Raw genomic sequence first — 15,681 nt, 5'->3', positions numbered from 1 at the left:
GCAACCTGTCCTGTCCGTCTTTTTGTATCGTGAATTGGAAAGACTGCAAGGGGGAGGGGAGTTGCTTGCGCCCTAAAGGAGGAGTTATTCAGATTCATTGCAGTGGGCGGCGGCTGCAAAACGCACCATTCTTCTTGTTTTGGCTCTGCAAAGCAGCCTTTTCAAGGGTTGGCTTGGGTGACAAAATGTCTTGTGTAGGCGTGGGTTTGTCTCCCTCTCGCTCTCTCTCCCTAAGATGTGTCCGGCATAGGCCAGGGTGCACTCGAGGCCCAAACCAATTCTGGTTATCGCTTCTCGGCCTTTTGGCTAAGATCAAGTGTAGTATCTGTTCTTATCAGTTTAATATCTGATACGTCCCCTATCTGGGGACCATATATTAAATGGATTTTTAGAACAGGGAGATGGAAAAAGAGCTTGCTCTGTCCACTCCACGCATTGACCTGGTATTGCAGTACCTCCAGGAACGGTGCACCCCTTCTTAACCCAGTTTCCAAAAGCAGAACTCAATTCACCTGATTCATATTAGCCCGATTTAATGAATTGGAAGAAAGCATACGTCTTCATATGCACCTCAATTTGGCCCATTCACTTTTCACACTTCCTCCTTTTGTTTTTTATCTTTCACACTTTTGACTTTCTTTATTCATCCAAATAGCAAACTCATCACCACTCAACCTGACCAACTCGGCTATGTCCCCGTGCTGCAGTTCTCTGTCTTATCTAGATCATTTGCAATTGAATGGAATAGATCCCTTTTGGACAAAGTGGATTCACCTGCTGCTGCAGTGACCACAGGTGTGATAACATCTAGAATTGGCATCTGGTGCGATCTCTCCGCTTCCACTCCAAAGAAAGTTACCTGTTTATTCCTATCATGCATTGGTTTTGGGGTTTTCTTTGAGTAATGATGATCTCTTTAGTAGTCTGTTGGCGCCCTCTCCTGGAGGAATAGTTTGCTTGCTCTTGGACATTCTAAAAGAGAGGTCATGATAGACATTGAGCTTCTGAGCTCAATTGGGGAAAGTCATGGGTGATGAATGTTTGCAACCTACTGCGAAGCCTCATACCGCAATATAAGGAACGTCAAATACTAAGAAAGGGCGGCCTATGAAAGAATTACTACTTTCAATAAGTACACTTAAACGGCTAATTGGGAATAGAAAAACTGTAAAAAGCCTCTGAGAAAGCCCCCCTCTAACCTTTGATAGTAAGCTTTTCTGTAGTCTGCCTGTTGATGTATTTTCCGTTTGAACTGTGCACAACATGAAGAGACGGAACACTGGCGGCTTGTCACAATGCCCCCCGATGACATCACAATAGCGCTGCTGCCTAGAAAACAAGCTGCGCAGAAGAAGTTGTTCTTTGGGTGGGAGGGTGGGCTAGTGGAAGGAGGGGGCAATCTCTTTTTTTCCCGGGTGGTAGGGGGATGACAGGAGAAGGGAAGCGGGTGGTGAGAAAGGTACAGAGGGCAGGGTTTGGGGCTGGAAGGAAAGGGAAAAGATTAGGGTTTGGGGATGATGAAAGGGCTTTCTACGGGTAAGGATGCAAAGGGTGGCAGTGACGGAAAGTCAGGCAACCTGTCCTGTCCGTCTTTTTGTATCGTGAATTGGAAAGACTGCAAGGGGGAGGGGAGTTGCTTGCGCCCTAAAGGAGGAGTTATTCAGATTCATTGCAGTGGGCGGCGGCTGCAAAACGCACCATTCTTCTTGTTTTGGCTCTGCAAAGCAGCCTTTTCAAGGGTTGGCTTGGGTGACAAAATGTCTTGTGTAGGCGTGGGTTTGTCTCCCTCTCGCTCTCTCTCCCTAAGATGTGTCCGGCATAGGCCAGGGTGCCACTCGAGGCCCAAACCAATTCTGGTTATCGCTTCTCGGCCTTTTGGCTAAGATCAAGTGTAGTATCTGTTCTTATCAGTTTAATATCTGATACGTCCCCTATCTGGGGACCATATATTAAATGGATTTTTAGAACAGGGAGATGGAAAAAGAGCTTGCTCTGTCCACTCCACGCATTGACCTGGTATTGCAGTACCTCCAGGAACGGTGCACCCCTTCTTAACCCAGTTTCCAAAAGCAGAACTCAATTCACCTGATTCATATTAGCCCGATTTAATGAATTGGAAGAAAGCATACGTCTTCATATGCACCTCAATTTGGCCCATTCACTTTTCACACTTCCTCCTTTTGTTTTTTATCTTTCACACTTTTGACTTTCTTTATTCATCCAAATAGCAAACTCATCACCACTCAACCTGACCAACTCGGCTATGTCCCCGTGCTGCAGTTCTCTGTCTTATCTAGATCATTTGCAATTGAATGGAATAGATCCCTTTTGGACAAAGTGGATTCACCTGCTGCTGCAGTGACCACAGGTGTGATAACATCTAGAATTGGCATCTGGTGCGATCTCTCCGCTTCCACTCCAAAGAAAGTTACCTGTTTATTCCTATCATGCATTGGTTTTTGGGGTTTTCTTTGAGTAATGATGATCTCTTTAGTAGTCTGTTGGCGCCCTCTCCTGGAGGAATAGTTTGCTTGCTCTTGGACATTCTAAAAGAGAGGTCATGATAGACATTGAGCTTCTGAGCTCAATTGGGGAAAGTCATGGGTGATGAATGTTTGCAACCTACTGCGAAGCCTCATACCGCAATATAAGGAACGTCAAATACTAAGAAAGGGCGGCCTATGAAAGAATTACTACTTTCAATAAGTACACTTAAACGGCTAATTGGGAATAGAAAAACTGTAAAAAGCCCTCTGAGAAAGCCCCCCTCTAACCTTTGATAGTAAGCTTTTCTGTAGTCTGCCTGTTGATGTATTTTCCGTTTGAACTGTGCACAACATGAAGAGACGGAACACTGGCGGCTTGTCACAATGCCCCCCGATGACATCACAATAGCGCTGCTGCCTAGAAAACAAGCTGCGCAGAAGAAGTTGTTCTTTGGGTGGGAGGGTGGGCTAGTGGAAGGAGGGGGCAATCTCTTTTTTTCCCGGGTGGTAGGGGGATGACAGGAGAAGGGAAGCGGGTGGTGAGAAAGGTACAGAGGGCAGGGTTTGGGGGCTGGGAAGGAAAGGGAAAAGATTAGGGTTTGGGGATGATGAAAGGGCTTTCTACGGGTAAGGATGGCAAAGGGTGGCAGTGACGGAAAGTCAGGCAACCTGTCCTGTCCGTCTTTTTGTATCGTGAATTGGAAAGACTGCAAGGGGGAGGGGAGTTGCTTGCGCCCTAAAGGAGGAGTTATTCAGATTCATTGCAGTGGGCGGCGGCTGCAAAACGCACCATTCTTCTTGTTTTGGCTCTGCAAAGCAGCCTTTTCAAGGGTTGGCTTGGGTGACAAAATGTCTTGTGTAGGCGTGGGTTTGTCTCCCTCTCGCTCTCTCTCCCTAAGATGTGTCCGGCATAGGCCAGGGTGCCACTCGAGGCCCAAACCAATTCTGGTTATCGCTTCTCGGCCTTTTGGCTAAGATCAAGTGTAGTATCTGTTCTTATCAGTTTAATATCTGATACGTCCCCTATCTGGGGACCATATATTAAATGGATTTTTAGAACAGGGAGATGGAAAAAGAGCTTGCTCTGTCCACTCCACGCATTGACCTGGTATTGCAGTACCTCCAGGAACGGTGCACCCCTTCTTAACCCAGTTTCCAAAAGCAGAACTCAATTCACCTGATTCATATTAGCCCGATTTAATGAATTGGAAGAAAGCATACGTCTTCATATGCACCTCAATTTGGCCCATTCACTTTTCACACTTCCTCCTTTTGTTTTTTATCTTTCACACTTTTGACTTTCTTTATTCATCCAAATAGCAAACTCATCACCACTCAACCTGACCAACTCGGCTATGTCCCCGTGCTGCAGTTCTCTGTCTTATCTAGATCATTTGCAATTGAATGGAATAGATCCCTTTTGGACAAAGTGGATTCACCTGCTGCTGCAGTGACCACAGGTGTGATAACATCTAGAATTGGCATCTGGTGCGATCTCTCCGCTTCCACTCCAAAGAAAGTTACCTGTTTATTCCTATCATGCATTGGTTTTTGGGGTTTTCTTTGAGTAATGATGATCTCTTTAGTAGTCTGTTGGCGCCCTCTCCTGGAGGAATAGTTTGCTTGCTCTTGGACATTCTAAAAGAGAGGTCATGATAGACATTGAGCTTCTGAGCTCAATTGGGGAAAGTCATGGGTGATGAATGTTTGCAACCTACTGCGAAGCCTCATACCGCAATATAAGGAACGTCAAATACTAAGAAAGGGCGGCCTATGAAAGAATTACTACTTTCAATAAGTACACTTAAACGGCTAATTGGGAATAGAAAAACTGTAAAAAGCCCTCTGAGAAAGCCCCCCTCTAACCTTTGATAGTAAGCTTTTCTGTAGTCTGCCTGTTGATGTATTTTCCGTTTGAACTGTGCACAACATGAAGAGACGGAACACTGGCGGCTTGTCACAATGCCCCCCGATGACATCACAATAGCGCTGCTGCCTAGAAAACAAGCTGCGCAGAAGAAGTTGTTCTTTGGGTGGGAGGGTGGGCTAGTGGAAGGAGGGGGCAATCTCTTTTTTTCCCGGGTGGTAGGGGGATGACAGGAGAAGGGAAGCGGGTGGTGAGAAAGGTACAGAGGGCAGGGTTTGGGGGCTGGGAAGGAAAGGGAAAAGATTAGGGTTTGGGGATGATGAAAGGGCTTTCTACGGGTAAGGATGGCAAAGGGTGGCAGTGACGGAAAGTCAGGCAACCTGTCCTGTCCGTCTTTTTGTATCGTGAATTGGAAAGACTGCAAGGGGGAGGGGAGTTGCTTGCGCCCTAAAGGAGGAGTTATTCAGATTCATTGCAGTGGGCGGCGGCTGCAAAACGCACCATTCTTCTTGTTTTGGCTCTGCAAAGCAGCCTTTTCAAGGGTTGGCTTGGGTGACAAAATGTCTTGTGTAGGCGTGGGTTTGTCTCCCTCTCGCTCTCTCTCCCTAAGATGTGTCCGGCATAGGCCAGGGTGCCACTCGAGGCCCAAACCAATTCTGGTTATCGCTTCTCGGCCTTTTGGCTAAGATCAAGTGTAGTATCTGTTCTTATCAGTTTAATATCTGATACGTCCCCTATCTGGGGACCATATATTAAATGGATTTTTAGAACAGGGAGATGGAAAAAGAGCTTGCTCTGTCCACTCCACGCATTGACCTGGTATTGCAGTACCTCCAGGAACGGTGCACCCCTTCTTAACCCAGTTTCCAAAAGCAGAACTCAATTCACCTGATTCATATTAGCCCGATTTAATGAATTGGAAGAAAGCATACGTCTTCATATGCACCTCAATTTGGCCCATTCACTTTTCACACTTCCTCCTTTTGTTTTTTATCTTTCACACTTTTGACTTTCTTTATTCATCCAAATAGCAAACTCATCACCACTCAACCTGACCAACTCGGCTATGTCCCCGTGCTGCAGTTCTCTGTCTTATCTAGATCATTTGCAATTGAATGGAATAGATCCCTTTTGGACAAAGTGGATTCACCTGCTGCTGCAGTGACCACAGGTGTGATAACATCTAGAATTGGCATCTGGTGCGATCTCTCCGCTTCCACTCCAAAGAAAGTTACCTGTTTATTCCTATCATGCATTGGTTTTTGGGGTTTTCTTTGAGTAATGATGATCTCTTTAGTAGTCTGTTGGCGCCCTCTCCTGGAGGAATAGTTTGCTTGCTCTTGGACATTCTAAAAGAGAGGTCATGATAGACATTGAGCTTCTGAGCTCAATTGGGGAAAGTCATGGGTGATGAATGTTTGCAACCTACTGCGAAGCCTCATACCGCAATATAAGGAACGTCAAATACTAAGAAAGGGCGGCCTATGAAAGAATTACTACTTTCAATAAGTACACTTAAACGGCTAATTGGGAATAGAAAAACTGTAAAAAGCCCTCTGAGAAAGCCCCCCTCTAACCTTTGATAGTAAGCTTTTCTGTAGTCTGCCTGTTGATGTATTTTCCGTTTGAACTGTGCACAACATGAAGAGACGGAACACTGGCGGCTTGTCACAATGCCCCCCGATGACATCACAATAGCGCTGCTGCCTAGAAAACAAGCTGCGCAGAAGAAGTTGTTCTTTGGGTGGGAGGGTGGGCTAGTGGAAGGAGGGGGCAATCTCTTTTTTTCCCGGGTGGTAGGGGGATGACAGGAGAAGGGAAGCGGGTGGTGAGAAAGGTACAGAGGGCAGGGTTTGGGGGCTGGGAAGGAAAGGGAAAAGATTAGGGTTTGGGGATGATGAAAGGGCTTTCTACGGGTAAGGATGGCAAAGGGTGGCAGTGACGGAAAGTCAGGCAACCTGTCCTGTCCGTCTTTTTGTATCGTGAATTGGAAAGACTGCAAGGGGGAGGGGAGTTGCTTGCGCCCTAAAGGAGGAGTTATTCAGATTCATTGCAGTGGGCGGCGGCTGCAAAACGCACCATTCTTCTTGTTTTGGCTCTGCAAAGCAGCCTTTTCAAGGGTTGGCTTGGGTGACAAAATGTCTTGTGTAGGCGTGGGTTTGTCTCCCTCTCGCTCTCTCTCCCTAAGATGTGTCCGGCATAGGCCAGGGTGCCACTCGAGGCCCAAACCAATTCTGGTTATCGCTTCTCGGCCTTTTGGCTAAGATCAAGTGTAGTATCTGTTCTTATCAGTTTAATATCTGATACGTCCCCTATCTGGGGACCATATATTAAATGGATTTTTAGAACAGGGAGATGGAAAAAGAGCTTGCTCTGTCCACTCCACGCATTGACCTGGTATTGCAGTACCTCCAGGAACGGTGCACCCCTTCTTAACCCAGTTTCCAAAAGCAGAACTCAATTCACCTGATTCATATTAGCCCGATTTAATGAATTGGAAGAAAGCATACGTCTTCATATGCACCTCAATTTGGCCCATTCACTTTTCACACTTCCTCCTTTTGTTTTTTATCTTTCACACTTTTGACTTTCTTTATTCATCCAAATAGCAAACTCATCACCACTCAACCTGACCAACTCGGCTATGTCCCCGTGCTGCAGTTCTCTGTCTTATCTAGATCATTTGCAATTGAATGGAATAGATCCCTTTTGGACAAAGTGGATTCACCTGCTGCTGCAGTGACCACAGGTGTGATAACATCTAGAATTGGCATCTGGTGCGATCTCTCCGCTTCCACTCCAAAGAAAGTTACCTGTTTATTCCTATCATGCATTGGTTTTTGGGGTTTTCTTTGAGTAATGATGATCTCTTTAGTAGTCTGTTGGCGCCCTCTCCTGGAGGAATAGTTTGCTTGCTCTTGGACATTCTAAAAGAGAGGTCATGATAGACATTGAGCTTCTGAGCTCAATTGGGGAAAGTCATGGGTGATGAATGTTTGCAACCTACTGCGAAGCCTCATACCGCAATATAAGGAACGTCAAATACTAAGAAAGGGCGGCCTATGAAAGAATTACTACTTTCAATAAGTACACTTAAACGGCTAATTGGGAATAGAAAAACTGTAAAAAGCCCTCTGAGAAAGCCCCCCTCTAACCTTTGATAGTAAGCTTTTCTGTAGTCTGCCTGTTGATGTATTTTCCGTTTGAACTGTGCACAACATGAAGAGACGGAACACTGGCGGCTTGTCACAATGCCCCCCGATGACATCACAATAGCGCTGCTGCCTAGAAAACAAGCTGCGCAGAAGAAGTTGTTCTTTGGGTGGGAGGGTGGGCTAGTGGAAGGAGGGGGCAATCTCTTTTTTTCCCGGGTGGTAGGGGGATGACAGGAGAAGGGAAGCGGGTGGTGAGAAAGGTACAGAGGGCAGGGTTTGGGGGCTGGGAAGGAAAGGGAAAAGATTAGGGTTTGGGGATGATGAAAGGGCTTTCTACGGGTAAGGATGGCAAAGGGTGGCAGTGACGGAAAGTCAGGCAACCTGTCCTGTCCGTCTTTTTGTATCGTGAATTGGAAAGACTGCAAGGGGGAGGGGAGTTGCTTGCGCCCTAAAGGAGGAGTTATTCAGATTCATTGCAGTGGGCGGCGGCTGCAAAACGCACCATTCTTCTTGTTTTGGCTCTGCAAAGCAGCCTTTTCAAGGGTTGGCTTGGGTGACAAAATGTCTTGTGTAGGCGTGGGTTTGTCTCCCTCTCGCTCTCTCTCCCTAAGATGTGTCCGGCATAGGCCAGGGTGCCACTCGAGGCCCAAACCAATTCTGGTTATCGCTTCTCGGCCTTTTGGCTAAGATCAAGTGTAGTATCTGTTCTTATCAGTTTAATATCTGATACGTCCCCTATCTGGGGACCATATATTAAATGGATTTTTAGAACAGGGAGATGGAAAAAGAGCTTGCTCTGTCCACTCCACGCATTGACCTGGTATTGCAGTACCTCCAGGAACGGTGCACCCCTTCTTAACCCAGTTTCCAAAAGCAGAACTCAATTCACCTGATTCATATTAGCCCGATTTAATGAATTGGAAGAAAGCATACGTCTTCATATGCACCTCAATTTGGCCCATTCACTTTTCACACTTCCTCCTTTTGTTTTTTATCTTTCACACTTTTGACTTTCTTTATTCATCCAAATAGCAAACTCATCACCACTCAACCTGACCAACTCGGCTATGTCCCCGTGCTGCAGTTCTCTGTCTTATCTAGATCATTTGCAATTGAATGGAATAGATCCCTTTTGGACAAAGTGGATTCACCTGCTGCTGCAGTGACCACAGGTGTGATAACATCTAGAATTGGCATCTGGTGCGATCTCTCCGCTTCCACTCCAAAGAAAGTTACCTGTTTATTCCTATCATGCATTGGTTTTTGGGGTTTTCTTTGAGTAATGATGATCTCTTTAGTAGTCTGTTGGCGCCCTCTCCTGGAGGAATAGTTTGCTTGCTCTTGGACATTCTAAAAGAGAGGTCATGATAGACATTGAGCTTCTGAGCTCAATTGGGGAAAGTCATGGGTGATGAATGTTTGCAACCTACTGCGAAGCCTCATACCGCAATATAAGGAACGTCAAATACTAAGAAAGGGCGGCCTATGAAAGAATTACTACTTTCAATAAGTACACTTAAACGGCTAATTGGGAATAGAAAAACTGTAAAAAGCCCTCTGAGAAAGCCCCCCTCTAACCTTTGATAGTAAGCTTTTCTGTAGTCTGCCTGTTGATGTATTTTCCGTTTGAACTGTGCACAACATGAAGAGACGGAACACTGGCGGCTTGTCACAATGCCCCCCGATGACATCACAATAGCGCTGCTGCCTAGAAAACAAGCTGCGCAGAAGAAGTTGTTCTTTGGGTGGGAGGGTGGGCTAGTGGAAGGAGGGGGCAATCTCTTTTTTTCCCGGGTGGTAGGGGGATGACAGGAGAAGGGAAGCGGGTGGTGAGAAAGGTACAGAGGGCAGGGTTTGGGGGCTGGGAAGGAAAGGGAAAAGATTAGGGTTTGGGGATGATGAAAGGGCTTTCTACGGGTAAGGATGGCAAAGGGTGGCAGTGACGGAAAGTCAGGCAACCTGTCCTGTCCGTCTTTTTGTATCGTGAATTGGAAAGACTGCAAGGGGGAGGGGAGTTGCTTGCGCCCTAAAGGAGGAGTTATTCAGATTCATTGCAGTGGGCGGCGGCTGCAAAACGCACCATTCTTCTTGTTTTGGCTCTGCAAAGCAGCCTTTTCAAGGGTTGGCTTGGGTGACAAAATGTCTTGTGTAGGCGTGGGTTTGTCTCCCTCTCGCTCTCTCTCCCTAAGATGTGTCCGGCATAGGCCAGGGTGCCACTCGAGGCCCAAACCAATTCTGGTTATCGCTTCTCGGCCTTTTGGCTAAGATCAAGTGTAGTATCTGTTCTTATCAGTTTAATATCTGATACGTCCCCTATCTGGGGACCATATATTAAATGGATTTTTAGAACAGGGAGATGGAAAAAGAGCTTGCTCTGTCCACTCCACGCATTGACCTGGTATTGCAGTACCTCCAGGAACGGTGCACCCCTTCTTAACCCAGTTTCCAAAAGCAGAACTCAATTCACCTGATTCATATTAGCCCGATTTAATGAATTGGAAGAAAGCATACGTCTTCATATGCACCTCAATTTGGCCCATTCACTTTTCACACTTCCTCCTTTTGTTTTTTATCTTTCACACTTTTGACTTTCTTTATTCATCCAAATAGCAAACTCATCACCACTCAACCTGACCAACTCGGCTATGTCCCCGTGCTGCAGTTCTCTGTCTTATCTAGATCATTTGCAATTGAATGGAATAGATCCCTTTTGGACAAAGTGGATTCACCTGCTGCTGCAGTGACCACAGGTGTGATAACATCTAGAATTGGCATCTGGTGCGATCTCTCCGCTTCCACTCCAAAGAAAGTTACCTGTTTATTCCTATCATGCATTGGTTTTTGGGGTTTTCTTTGAGTAATGATGATCTCTTTAGTAGTCTGTTGGCGCCCTCTCCTGGAGGAATAGTTTGCTTGCTCTTGGACATTCTAAAAGAGAGGTCATGATAGACATTGAGCTTCTGAGCTCAATTGGGGAAAGTCATGGGTGATGAATGTTTGCAACCTACTGCGAAGCCTCATACCGCAATATAAGGAACGTCAAATACTAAGAAAGGGCGGCCTATGAAAGAATTACTACTTTCAATAAGTACACTTAAACGGCTAATTGGGAATAGAAAAACTGTAAAAAGCCCTCTGAGAAAGCCCCCCTCTAACCTTTGATAGTAAGCTTTTCTGTAGTCTGCCTGTTGATGTATTTTCCGTTTGAACTGTGCACAACATGAAGAGACGGAACACTGGCGGCTTGTCACAATGCCCCCCGATGACATCACAATAGCGCTGCTGCCTAGAAAACAAGCTGCGCAGAAGAAGTTGTTCTTTGGGTGGGAGGGTGGGCTAGTGGAAGGAGGGGGCAATCTCTTTTTTTCCCGGGTGGTAGGGGGATGACAGGAGAAGGGAAGCGGGTGGTGAGAAAGGTACAGAGGGCAGGGTTTGGGGGCTGGGAAGGAAAGGGAAAAGATTAGGGTTTGGGGATGATGAAAGGGCTTTCTACGGGTAAGGATGGCAAAGGGTGGCAGTGACGGAAAGTCAGGCAACCTGTCCTGTCCGTCTTTTTGTATCGTGAATTGGAAAGACTGCAAGGGGGAGGGGAGTTGCTTGCGCCCTAAAGGAGGAGTTATTCAGATTCATTGCAGTGGGCGGCGGCTGCAAAACGCACCATTCTTCTTGTTTTGGCTCTGCAAAGCAGCCTTTTCAAGGGTTGGCTTGGGTGACAAAATGTCTTGTGTAGGCGTGGGTTTGTCTCCCTCTCGCTCTCTCTCCCTAAGATGTGTCCGGCATAGGCCAGGGTGCCACTCGAGGCCCAAACCAATTCTGGTTATCGCTTCTCGGCCTTTTGGCTAAGATCAAGTGTAGTATCTGTTCTTATCAGTTTAATATCTGATACGTCCCCTATCTGGGGACCATATATTAAATGGATTTTTAGAACAGGGAGATGGAAAAAGAGCTTGCTCTGTCCACTCCACGCATTGACCTGGTATTGCAGTACCTCCAGGAACGGTGCACCCCTTCTTAACCCAGTTTCCAAAAGCAGAACTCAATTCACCTGATTCATATTAGCCCGATTTAATGAATTGGAAGAAAGCATACGTCTTCATATGCACCTCAATTTGGCCCATTCACTTTTCACACTTCCTCCTTTTGTTTTTTATCTTTCACACTTTTGACTTTCTTTATTCATCCAAATAGCAAACTCATCACCACTCAACCTGACCAACTCGGCTATGTCCCCGTGCTGCAGTTCTCTGTCTTATCTAGATCATTTGCAATTGAATGGAATAGATCCCTTTTGGACAAAGTGGATTCACCTGCTGCTGCAGTGACCACAGGTGTGATAACATCTAGAATTGGCATCTGGTGCGATCTCTCCGCTTCCACTCCAAAGAAAGTTACCTGTTTATTCCTATCATGCATTGGTTTTTGGGGTTTTCTTTGAGTAATGATGATCTCTTTAGTAGTCTGTTGGCGCCCTCTCCTGGAGGAATAGTTTGCTTGCTCTTGGACATTCTAAAAGAGAGGTCATGATAGACATTGAGCTTCTGAGCTCAATTGGGGAAAGTCATGGGTGATGAATGTTTGCAACCTACTGCGAAGCCTCATACCGCAATATAAGGAACGTCAAATACTAAGAAAGGGCGGCCTATGAAAGAATTACTACTTTCAATAAGTACACTTAAACGGCTAATTGGGAATAGAAAAACTGTAAAAAGCCCTCTGAGAAAGCCCCCCTCTAACCTTTGATAGTAAGCTTTTCTGTAGTCTGCCTGTTGATGTATTTTCCGTTTGAACTGTGCACAACATGAAGAGACGGAACACTGGCGGCTTGTCACAATGCCCCCCGATGACATCACAATAGCGCTGCTGCCTAGAAAACAAGCTGCGCAGAAGAAGTTGTTCTTTGGGTGGGAGGGTGGGCTAGTGGAAGGAGGGGGCAATCTCTTTTTTTCCCGGGTGGTAGGGGGATGACAGGAGAAGGGAAGCGGGTGGTGAGAAAGGTACAGAGGGCAGGGTTTGGGGGCTGGGAAGGAAAGGGAAAAGATTAGGGTTTGGGGATGATGAAAGGGCTTTCTACGGGTAAGGATGGCAAAGGGTGGCAGTGACGGAAAGTCAGGCAACCTGTCCTGTCCGTCTTTTTGTATCGTGAATTGGAAAGACTGCAAGGGGGAGGGGAGTTGCTTGCGCCCTAAAGGAGGAGTTATTCAGATTCATTGCAGTGGGCGGCGGCTGCAAAACGCACCATTCTTCTTGTTTTGGCTCTGCAAAGCAGCCTTTTCAAGGGTTGGCTTGGGTGACAAAATGTCTTGTGTAGGCGTGGGTTTGTCTCCCTCTCGCTCTCTCTCCCTAAGATGTGTCCGGCATAGGCCAGGGTGCCACTCGAGGCCCAAACCAATTCTGGTTATCGCTTCTCGGCCTTTTGGCTAAGATCAAGTGTAGTATCTGTTCTTATCAGTTTAATATCTGATACGTCCCCTATCTGGGGACCATATATTAAATGGATTTTTAGAACAGGGAGATGGAAAAAGAGCTTGCTCTGTCCACTCCACGCATTGACCTGGTATTGCAGTACCTCCAGGAACGGTGCACCCCTTCTTAACCCAGTTTCCAAAAGCAGAACTCAATTCACCTGATTCATATTAGCCCGATTTAATGAATTGGAAGAAAGCATACGTCTTCATATGCACCTCAATTTGGCCCATTCACTTTTCACACTTCCTCCTTTTGTTTTTTATCTTTCACACTTTTGACTTTCTTTATTCATCCAAATAGCAAACTCATCACCACTCAACCTGACCAACTCGGCTATGTCCCCGTGCTGCAGTTCTCTGTCTTATCTAGATCATTTGCAATTGAATGGAATAGATCCCTTTTGGACAAAGTGGATTCACCTGCTGCTGCAGTGACCACAGGTGTGATAACATCTAGAATTGGCATCTGGTGCGATCTCTCCGCTTCCACTCCAAAGAAAGTTACCTGTTTATTCCTATCATGCATTGGTTTTTGGGGTTTTCTTTGAGTAATGATGATCTCTTTAGTAGTCTGTTGGCGCCCTCTCCTGGAGGAATAGTTTGCTTGCTCTTGGACATTCTAAAAGAGAGGTCATGATAGACATTGAGCTTCTGAGCTCAATTGGGGAAAGTCATGGGTGATGAATGTTTGCAACCTACTGCGAAGCCTCATACCGCAATATAAGGAACGTCAAATACTAAGAAAGGGCGGCCTATGAAAGAATTACTACTTTCAATAAGTACACTTAAACGGCTAATTGGGAATAGAAAAACTGTAAAAAGCCCTCTGAGAAAGCCCCCCTCTAACCTTTGATAGTAAGCTTTTCTGTAGTCTGCCTGTTGATGTATTTTCCGTTTGAACTGTGCACAACATGAAGAGACGGAACACTGGCGGCTTGTCACAATGCCCCCCGATGACATCACAATAGCGCTGCTGCCTAGAAAACAAGCTGCGCAGAAGAAGTTGTTCTTTGGGTGGGAGGGTGGGCTAGTGGAAGGAGGGGGCAATCTCTTTTTTTCCCGGGTGGTAGGGGGATGACAGGAGAAGGGAAGCGGGTGGTGAGAAAGGTACAGAGGGCAGGGTTTGGGGGCTGGGAAGGAAAGGGAAAAGATTAGGGTTTGGGGATGATGAAAGGGCTTTCTACGGGTAAGGATGGCAAAGGGTGGCAGTGACGGAAAGTCAGGCAACCTGTCCTGTCCGTCTTTTTGTATCGTGAATTGGAAAGACTGCAAGGGGGAGGGGAGTTGCTTGCGCCCTAAAGGAGGAGTTATTCAGATTCATTGCAGTGGGCGGCGGCTGCAAAACGCACCATTCTTCTTGTTTTGGCTCTGCAAAGCAGCCTTTTCAAGGGTTGGCTTGGGTGACAAAATGTCTTGTGTAGGCGTGGGTTTGTCTCCCTCTCGCTCTCTCTCCCTAAGATGTGTCCGGCATAGGCCAGGGTGCCACTCGAGGCCCAAACCAATTCTGGTTATCGCTTCTCGGCCTTTTGGCTAAGATCAAGTGTAGTATCTGTTCTTATCAGTTTAATATCTGATACGTCCCCTATCTGGGGACCATATATTAAATGGATTTTTAGAACAGGGAGATGGAAAAAGAGCTTGCTCTGTCCACTCCACGCATTGACCTGGTATTGCAGTACCTCCAGGAACGGTGCACCCCTTCTTAACCCAGTTTCCAAAAGCAGAACTCAATTCACCTGATTCATATTAGCCCGATTTAATGAATTGGAAGAAAGCATACGTCTTCATATGCACCTCAATTTGGCCCATTCACTTTTCACACTTCCTCCTTTTGTTTTTTATCTTTCACACTTTTGACTTTCTTTATTCATCCAAATAGCAAACTCATCACCACTCAACCTGACCAACTCGGCTATGTCCCCGTGCTGCAGTTCTCTGTCTTATCTAGATCATTTGCAATTGAATGGAATAGATCCCTTTTGGACAAAGTGGATTCACCTGCTGCTGCAGTGACCACAGGTGTGATAACATCTAGAATTGGCATCTGGTGCGATCTCTCCGCTTCCACTCCAAAGAAAGTTACCTGTTTATTCCTATCATGCATTGGTTTTTGGGGTTTTCTTTGAGTAATGATGATCTCTTTAGTAGTCTGTTGGCGCCCTCTCCTGGAGGAATAGTTTGCTTGCTCTTGGACATTCTAAAAGAGAGGTCATGATAGACATTGAGCTTCTGAGCTCAATTGGGGAAAGTCATGGGTGATGAATGTTTGCAACCTACTGCGAAGCCTCATACCGCAATATAAGGAACGTCAAATACTAAGAAAGGGCGGCCTATGAAAGAATTACTACTTTCAATAAGTACACTTAAACGGCTAATTGGGAATAGAAAAACTGTAAAAAGCCCTCTGAGAAAGCCCCCCTCTAACCTTTGATAGTAAGCTTTTCTGTAGTCTGCCTGTTGATGTATTTTCCGTTTGAACTGTGCACAACATGAAGAGACGGAACACTGGCGGCTTGTCACAATGCCCCCCGATGACATCACAATAGCGCTGCTGCCTAGAAAACAAGCTGCGCAGAAGAAGTTGTTCTTTGGGTGGGAGGGTGGGCTAGTGGAAGGAGGGGGCAATCTCTTTTTTTCCCGGGTGGTAGGGGGATGACAGGAGAAGGGAAGCGGGTGGTGAGAAAGGTACAGAGGGCAGGGTTTGGGGG

General features: G+C 46.2%; 10 non-coding genes across 10 annotated transcripts; all 10 read left to right on the top strand.

The window, feature by feature from the left end:
• The first annotated feature begins 286 nt into the window (after positions 1–286).
• Positions 287–477, top strand: LOC142285716 (U2 spliceosomal RNA). Its single transcript, XR_012747061.1, has one exon. It is a non-coding gene; the product is annotated as a U2 spliceosomal RNA (small nuclear RNA).
• A 1,382-nt stretch (positions 478–1,859) lies between these two features.
• Positions 1,860–2,050, top strand: LOC142285715 (U2 spliceosomal RNA). Its single transcript, XR_012747060.1, has one exon. It is a non-coding gene; the product is annotated as a U2 spliceosomal RNA (small nuclear RNA).
• Positions 2,051–3,437: 1,387 nt separating this feature from the next.
• On the top strand, positions 3,438–3,628 carry LOC142285714 (U2 spliceosomal RNA). The gene has a single exon (XR_012747059.1). It is a non-coding gene; the product is annotated as a U2 spliceosomal RNA (small nuclear RNA).
• A 1,387-nt stretch (positions 3,629–5,015) lies between these two features.
• Positions 5,016–5,206, top strand: LOC142285713 (U2 spliceosomal RNA). The gene has a single exon (XR_012747058.1). It is a non-coding gene; the product is annotated as a U2 spliceosomal RNA (small nuclear RNA).
• A 1,387-nt stretch (positions 5,207–6,593) lies between these two features.
• On the top strand, positions 6,594–6,784 carry LOC142285711 (U2 spliceosomal RNA). The gene has a single exon (XR_012747057.1). It is a non-coding gene; the product is annotated as a U2 spliceosomal RNA (small nuclear RNA).
• A 1,387-nt stretch (positions 6,785–8,171) lies between these two features.
• Positions 8,172–8,362, top strand: LOC142285710 (U2 spliceosomal RNA). The gene has a single exon (XR_012747056.1). It is a non-coding gene; the product is annotated as a U2 spliceosomal RNA (small nuclear RNA).
• A 1,387-nt stretch (positions 8,363–9,749) lies between these two features.
• LOC142285709 (U2 spliceosomal RNA) lies at positions 9,750–9,940 on the top strand. Its single transcript, XR_012747055.1, has one exon. It is a non-coding gene; the product is annotated as a U2 spliceosomal RNA (small nuclear RNA).
• Positions 9,941–11,327: 1,387 nt separating this feature from the next.
• LOC142285708 (U2 spliceosomal RNA) lies at positions 11,328–11,518 on the top strand. Its single transcript, XR_012747054.1, has one exon. It is a non-coding gene; the product is annotated as a U2 spliceosomal RNA (small nuclear RNA).
• A 1,387-nt stretch (positions 11,519–12,905) lies between these two features.
• LOC142285707 (U2 spliceosomal RNA) lies at positions 12,906–13,096 on the top strand. The gene has a single exon (XR_012747053.1). It is a non-coding gene; the product is annotated as a U2 spliceosomal RNA (small nuclear RNA).
• A 1,387-nt stretch (positions 13,097–14,483) lies between these two features.
• LOC142285705 (U2 spliceosomal RNA) lies at positions 14,484–14,674 on the top strand. The gene has a single exon (XR_012747051.1). It is a non-coding gene; the product is annotated as a U2 spliceosomal RNA (small nuclear RNA).
• The last annotated feature ends 1,007 nt before the right edge of the window (positions 14,675–15,681 follow it).

This window comes from Anomaloglossus baeobatrachus, unplaced genomic scaffold (assembly GCF_048569485.1).
Source record: "Anomaloglossus baeobatrachus isolate aAnoBae1 unplaced genomic scaffold, aAnoBae1.hap1 Scaffold_615, whole genome shotgun sequence".
Classification (NCBI taxonomy): domain Eukaryota; kingdom Metazoa; phylum Chordata; class Amphibia; order Anura; family Aromobatidae; genus Anomaloglossus; species Anomaloglossus baeobatrachus.
This window is presented reverse-complemented; position numbering and strand designations above follow the sequence as displayed.